Source organism: Silurus aristotelis, assembly GCF_946808225.1.
Source record: "Silurus aristotelis genome assembly, chromosome: 4".
NCBI classification, from domain to species: domain Eukaryota; kingdom Metazoa; phylum Chordata; class Actinopteri; order Siluriformes; family Siluridae; genus Silurus; species Silurus aristotelis.
The window spans coordinates 28,926,404-28,935,894 of NC_139577.1; the positions used below are offsets into that span (position 1 = coordinate 28,926,404).

General features: G+C 29.0%; 1 protein-coding gene across 2 annotated transcripts in view; it reads right to left on the reverse strand.

The window, feature by feature from the left end:
* The window catches only part of inpp4b (inositol polyphosphate-4-phosphatase type II B), a 765,675-nt gene that overhangs the window by 82,605 nt on the left and 673,579 nt on the right, over positions 1-9,491 (reverse strand). The gene's annotated exons all lie outside the window — the stretch shown is intronic.

Sequence of the window (9,491 nt, forward strand, 5' to 3'; positions counted from 1 at the left end):
GAGCATCAGAAAATAATAAGGACATAATCCTCAGTCTTACACACCCGCAGTAATACCGGAGGAAGGAGTGGCAGGCTATTCCCAAAATACCGCTATGCTCCTAAAGGAAGCACAACATATTTCACCCGTTAAAAAAATATTTGTCAAATTCAGTGGGTGTGGCTTATATATGGGTGCGCTTTATAATCCGGAAATTACGGTAATAACAATTGCAGGCAGTGGCAGGACAGCATGTGGGAGCAATTGCCAAAAGACAGTACAAAACTAGCCCAAATATAGTGCTTCCTCGAAATGGTAGAATGTATGTAGGCCTCAATATTACTATTTTATAACTGTGAGCTGCAATCTAAAAATCATTAGGCATGTTTTAGTAATTGTTATGACTAATACAGTATATTCCACATAATGGTAAGAAATTAGTATCAAAGTGCAGAATTACATTGATTTGAAGTGGAACACAAATAACACTAACACCATGAAAGTGTGAATCAAGGAAACAAAATAAACGTACCATGAACTATATGACAATTTTAAATATTAGACAATAGTAGTTAGTTTCTTTGTTAGTAAGTTACCTATTTATACACCTCATGGTATACACACATGGCTTTCTCTTTAGGAATAAACGTAGAGACTATTTTAAAAAGGTAAAATTCATATTTGTAATCTATTTATTTGTCAATCTAAAGTTAATTTCCATTGTTAAAAGCAATAAACAATTGAATTAAATACTTTGGCTTAATTGTGCAGTTTACACAAGGACCCTTAATAAAAAAAAAAAAAAAAAAAAAAAAAGACAAAGACAAAAACAAATGACTAAAGCTCCCACATTCAAAGACATCCTGCAAGATGAGTAGCTTCAACTCTGGAAACAGATTCGGAAAGAAGACATACTTTATGTGCCAATTCTCTTGTCCGTATGTTTGTATGCATGAATGTGTGCGTGTAATAAATTCATACATTAGCGCACACACACACACACACACACACACACACACACACACACACACACACACACACACACACGCAACACACATTTTATATATTTAGCGTCTACCAGAAGTCAAAATAGTAGCAACTGTTTAAATTTATATATATATATATATATATATATATATATATATATATATATATATATATATATATATATATATATATATATACAGTACAGACCAAAAGTTTGGACACACCTTCTCATTCAAAGAGTTTTCTTTATTTTCATGACTATGAAAATTGTAGATTCACACTGAAGGCATCAAAACTATGAATTAACACATGTGGAATTATATATGGAATTATATACATAACAAAAAAGTGTGAAACAACTAAAAATATGTCATATTGTAGGTTCTTCAAAGTAGCCACCTTTTGCTTTGATTACTGCTTTGCACACTCTTGGCATTCTTTCGATGAGCTTCAAGAGGTAGTCACCTGAAATGGTTTTCACTTCACAGGTGTTCCCTGTCAGGTTTAATAAGTGTGATTTCTTGCCTTATAAATGGGGTTGGGACCATCAGTTGTGTTGTGCAGAAGTCAGGTGGATACACAGCTGATAGTCCTACTGAATAGACTGTTAGAATTTGTATTATGGCAAAAAAAAAAATCAGCTAAGTACAGAAAAACGAGTGGCCATCATTACTTTAAGAAATGAAGGTCAGTCAGTCCGAAAAATTGGGAAAACTTTGAAAGTGTCCCCAAGTGCAGTCACAAAAACCATCAAGTGCTACAAAGAAACTGGCTCACATGCGGACCGCCCCAGGAAAGAAAGACCAAGAGTCACCAGCCTCAGAAATCGCAGGTTAATGGCACACAGATTTCTAGCACCAGATACATCTCTACAACAACTGTTAAGAGGAGACTGTGTGAATCAGGCCTTCATGGTAGAATATCTGCTAGGAAACCACTGCTAAAGAAAGGCAACAAGCAGAAGAGACTTGTTTGGGCTAAAGAACACAAGGAATGGACATTAGACCAGTGGAAATCTGTGCTTTGGTCTGATGAGTCCAAATTTGAGATCTTTGGTTCCAACCACCGTGTCTTTGTGCGACGCAGAAAAGGTGAACGGATGAACTCTACATGCCTGGTTCCCACCGTGAAGCATGGAGGAGGAGGTGTGATGGTGTGGAGGTGCTTTGCTGGTGACACTGTTGGGGATTTATTAAAAATTTAAGGCATACTGAACCAGCATGGCTACCACAGCATCTTGCAGCGGCATGCTATTCCATCCGGTTTGCGTTTAGTTGGACCATCATTTATTTTTCAACAGCACAATGACCCCAAACACACCTCCAGGCTGTGTAAGGGCTATTTGACCAAGAAGGAGAGTGATGGAGTGCTGCGCCAGATGACCTGGCCTCCACAGTCACCGGACCTGAACCCAATCGAGATGGTTTAGGGGTGAGCTGGACCGCAGAGTGAAGGCAAAAGGGCCAACAAGTGCCAAGCATCTCTCGGGGAACTCCTTCAAGACTGTTGGAAGACCATTTCAGGTGACTACCTCTTGAAGCTCATCAAGAGAATGCCAAGAGTGTGCAAAGCAGTAATCAAAGCAAAAGGTGGCTACTTTGAAGAACCTACAATATGACATTTTTCAGTTGTTTCACACTTTTTTGTTATGTATATAATTCCATATATAATTCCACATGTGTTCATTCATAGTTTTGATGCCTTCAGTGTGAATCTACAATTTTCATAGTCATGAAAATAAAGAAAACTCTTTGAATGAGAAGGTGTGTCCAAACTTTTGGTCTGTACTGTGTATATATATATATATATATATATATATATATATATATAAAAATATATAAAAAATGTGCAGACACTTTTGAAAATTACAAGTAAATAGCTATAAGTCTATGGCATTAAAAAAATGTGCAAAAAGCAAAAATAATATATGTATACGTGTGTGAAATATTAGGCAGGATGTACAGTATGTAAGATATATAGATACACATTAATATAAATATTAGTGCAGGTGTATGTAAGGCACAAAATGTGTAGAGAGTGTGAGGTATATAAATGTACAATATGCAATATGTACAATGTATATACACCTGTACAGAAGAAATATACAGTGTTTATACAGTGTTCTAACGGTGTTGTGTAGAGTTCAGTAGGTTGAAGGTGTATTGAAAAAAGCTGCTGGTTCTGGTGTGTATGTTACTGTATCTTATTATGTATTTAATATTCTAATGGCAAACTGAACATTTACATTTATGACATTTGGCAGACACCCTTTTCGACTTACAACTGAGTAGTTGAGGGTTAAGGGCCAATGCCTTAACCCAGGGGTCTGCAACCTTTACAATCAAAAAAATAATCAAAATTATTCTGGCCTGGAGTCGCAAAACATATTTGATCTTTCTATGAATTTAACACAATTTATTGTTTTATGCAGATGTAAAGTAACTTATTTTAACCACTAGGTGACACTGTTGTAATTTCTTTTGTATTTGGATGGTAGCAATTTATACATTTTGTCACTGGTTGGATGTAGGAGTGTTGCCTGGTTATTGGAGACAAACCTATTGTTTTATTATCTCCTGAATTTCCGCAAAACTAGCAACTTCTATTAAGTATAGAGACTTTATCCACTGTTTGATACGGTGGCCGAGAAGTGCAAAACGCATGAACAAATCCGAAAACAAAATAACAAATGCAAAAACAAAACAACAAATCTGAAAACAAAATAACAAATTAGTAAACAAAATAACAAATCCGAAAAACAAACTAATACATTAGAAAACACTAACAAATCCGACAACAAAATAACAAATCCGAAAAACACAACAACTCAGACAAACCGGAAAAGGTAGGTATAGTTTGTGAATGGAAACTTACCGCTCATTGGATGAGACACCTGTCATTCAAAATATACAGGTATGAAATCTTCTAACTTTGTTTCTTGTACATGTGTAAAGTTCTCCGTTGACTTTAAACTACTCTTTATTTCGATTAGTGCACCTTTAAATATAAGAAAAATAACAAAAATAAACACTGTTGTATTTGCTGTATATCTTGATTGACAGGTGTCTTGTCCAATAACGGTTAAGTTTCCATTCACAAACTACACCCACCTTTTCCGGTTTGTCTGAATCGTTGCACTAAAAAAATGAACAAATCCGAAAACACAACTACAAGTCAGACAAACCAGAAAAGGTAGGTATAGTAGTGAATGGAAACTTACCGCTCATTGGACGAGACACCTGTCATTCAAGATATATAGGAAGTACAACCGTCTTTCTTTCTTTCTTTCTTTCTTTCTTTCTTTCTTTCTTTCTTTCTTTCTTTCTTTCTTTCTTTCTTTCTTTATTAAGCAATTAACCAAGTACAAACAACTTGGCAATAACAAGTACAATTTACATCACAATACACAGAACAGGTGCATGAAAATACAAATATATACACATATATTTAGGGGGAAAAGGGGAAAAAGATAAATAAATACAATTTATAATAATAATAATAATAATAATAATAATAATAATTTAATTAAAGTAAACAGGGCTATGGCTTATTCTGTAATTCATATGTTTCTATAAAGGACAAAAAATTCATTGCATTTTTTCTTTTTAATCACTTTGAGGGCTTTTGTGAAAGAAATAAACTCATTATAAAATGCAAAAAATGGTGGTTTCGATTTTGTATGTCAAATTTTCCCATCAGAAGTATATTCTTAACAAGAAAGTCGTCTTTGTTATTGTTCATTACAAGTCCAAAGATAATGTCCTTCACAGTGAAATGTCTTAGACGGGGAACATTTGGGTAAATCCAGTTATGGATATCAGAGCATAAAGCGTCTGAAGAAACAGTCTGTGGCAGGAGAAAGTTGGAATGTATGTGTACAAACTAAATCTTTATGTGATGATATACTGCAGCATCTCCATCACTGCATATGACTGTCCTTCCTCAAAGTAGCTTCAAATTCATTCCAGTTTCTCCTTGTTTGCCAGTGTTTACTTCTGTTATTTTTCTTATATTTAAAGGTGCACTAATCAAAATAATAAATAGTTTAAAGTCAACGGAGAACTTTACACATGTACAAGAAAAAAAGTTAGAAGATTTCATACCTGTATATTTTGAATGACAGGTGTCTCATCCAATAATCGGTAAGTTTCCATTCACAAACTATACCTACCTTTTCCGATTTGTCTGACTTGTCGTTGTGTTTCCGGATTTGTTCATTTGTTTTCGGATTTGTTATTTTGTTTTTGCATTTGTTATTTTGTTTTCAGATTTGTTAGTGTTTTCTAATTTGTTAATTTGTTTTCGGATTTGTTAATGTGTTTGCGGATTTGTTATTTTGTTTTCAGATTTGTTATTTTGTTTTGGGATTTGTTCGTTTGTTTTCGGATTTGTTAATGTGTTTTGCACTTCTTGGCCACCATAGTTTGAAGGTAAATTTGCTCTGCTCAGGTTTCTGCAACATTTCTCAAATGGTTCTTTTCCATTCATCTCCAGCTGGATGCGTCTCGGCAAATGTTGTGTGCATTGTTTGGGAATTTCGTTCTACATATTTAGTTTTTTACTAATTTCTCACCACATATCAAGCATGCCGGTGTTGGCAGTCCAGCATTGTTGGCAGTGAAAGCGAATACATCTGTCCAAACAGAAATAACAATCTGTTTTAATCCGAGCGTTTTCTTTTTGTATATGTATCTATAGTTAGCTTACGATAGCAGTGGTCTGACTTTAATAGTTGACGTATGGTTTCAAAACCGACAAATTATGTACATTTTATTTTTAAGTGCTACATTTATTACCTCGAACGTACGCTAAGAGATGTTCCCTTTTAGACACTTTACTGTGTAACATAACATATAATATAACATAACATAACATAACATATAACATAACATATAACATATAACATAACATATAACATAACATATAACATAACATAACATAACATAACATAACATAACATATAACATAACATATAACATAACATACAACATAACATAACATATAACATAACATATAACATAACATAACAGACCATACAACATAACATATCAAAACATAACATATAACATAACATAACATAACATAACATAACATAACATAACATACAACATAACATAACATAACATATAACATAACATATAACATAACATATAACATAACATATAACATAACATAACATAACATAACATATAACAACATATAACATAACATATAACATAACATAACATAACATATAACATAACATAACATAACATAACATAAAACATAACATATAACATATAACATAACATATAACATAACATATAACATAACATAACATAACATAACATACAACATAACATAACATATAACATAACATATCAAAACATAACATATAACATAACATAATATAACATAACATAACATAACATACAACATAACATAACATAACATATAACATAACATAACATAGCATAACATAACATAACATAACATAACATAACATAACATAACATAACATAACATAACATACAACATAACATAACATAACATAACATAACATAACATAATATAACATAACATACAACATAACATAGCATAACATAACATAACATAACATAACATAACATAACATAACATAACATAACATACAACATAACATAACACATAACATAACATATAACATAACATAACATAACATAACATAACATACAACATAACATAACATAACATATAACATAATATAACATAACATACAACATAACATAACATAACATATAACATAACATATAACATAACATAACAACATACAACATAACATAACATATAACATAACATAACATAATATAACATAACATAACATACAACATAACATAACACATAACATAACATAACATAACATAACATAACATAACATAACATAACATAACATACAACATAACATAACATAACATAATAGAACATAACATAACATAACATACAACATAACATAGCATAACATAACATAACATAACATAACATAACATAACATACAACATAACATAACATATAACATAACATATAACATAACATAACATAGCATACAACATAATATAACATAACATATAACATAATATAACATAACATACAACATAACATAACATATAACATAACATAACATAACATATAACATAACATAACATAACAACATACAACATAACATAACATATAACATATAACATAACATAACATAACATAATATAACATAACATAACATAACATACAACATAACATAACATAACATAACATAATATAACATAACATAACATACAACATAACATAACATAACATAATAGAACATAACATAACATACAACATAACATAACATAACATAACATAACATAACATAACAACATACAACATAACATAACATATAACATAACATATAACATAACATATAACATAACATAGCATACAACATAACATAACATAACATATAACATAATATAACATAACATACAACATAACATAACATATAACATAACATAACATAACATAACATATAACATAACATAACATAACAACATACAACATAACATAACATTTAACATATAACATATAACATAACATACCATAGCATAGCATAACATAACATATCAAAACATAACATATAACATAACATAACATAATATAACATAACATAACAACATAACATAACATAACATAACATAACATAACATAACATAACATAACATAACATAACATAACATATCAAAACATAACATATAACATAACATAACATAACATAACATACAACATAACATAACATAACATAACATAACATAACATAACATAACATAACATAACATATAACACATAACATACAACATAACATATAACATAACGTAACATAACATATAACATAACATAACAACACAACATAACCCATTTATATAACATAACAACATACCATAACCAACTTATATAACATAACATTTTATAACATAAACACAAACACACAACACAAAACAACATAACCTATAACATAACAAAACACAGCACAACACAACATAACATAAAATTAACATAACATAACATAACACACAACATAACATATAACATAACAAACCACAGCACAACACAACATAACATAAAATTAACATAACATAACATAACATAACACACAACAACATAACATATAACATAACATAACATAACATAACATAACATAACATATAACATAACATATAACATAACATAACATAACATATAACATAGCATATAACATAACATAACATAACATATAACATAGCATAACATATAACATAACATAACATAACATAACATAACATATAACATAACATATAACATAACATAACATATAACATATAACATATAACATAACATAACATATAACATAATATATAACATAACATAACATAACATAACATAACATAACATAACATAACATATAACATAACATAACATATAACATAACATATAACATAACATACAACATAACATAACATATAACATAACATAACATAACATAACATACAACATAACATAACATATAACATAACATAACATATCAAAACATAACATATAACATAACATAACATAACATAACATAACATACAACATAACATAACATATAACATAACATATAACATAACATATAACATAACATAACAAAACATATAACATATAACATAACATATAACATAACATAACATAACATATAACATAACATAACATAACATAACATAAAACATAACATATAACATATAACATAACATATAACATAACATACAACATAACATAACATATAACATAACATAACATAACATAACATAACATACAACATAACATATAACATAACATAACATATCAAAACATAACATATAACATAACATAACATAACATAATATAACATATAACATAACATATAACATAACATAACAAAACATATAACATATAACATAACATATAACATAACATAACATAACATATAACATAACATAACATAACATAACATAAAACATAACATATAACATATAACATAACATATAACATAACATACAACATAACATAACATATAACATAACATAACATAACATAACATACAACATAACATATAACATAACATAACATATCAAAACATAACATATAACATAACATAACATAACATAATATAACATAACATAACATAACATAACATACAACATAACATAACATAACATATAACATATAACATAACATAACATAACATAACATAACATAACATAACATAACATAACATAACATACAACATAACATAACATAACATAACATAATATAACATAACATAACATACAACATAACATAGCATAACATAACATAACATAACATAACATAACATATAACATAACATATAACATAACATAACATAACATACAACATAACATAACATATAACATAATATAACATAACATACAACATAACATGACATAACATATAACATAACATAACATATAACATAACATAACAACATACAACATACAACATAACATAACATAACATAACAT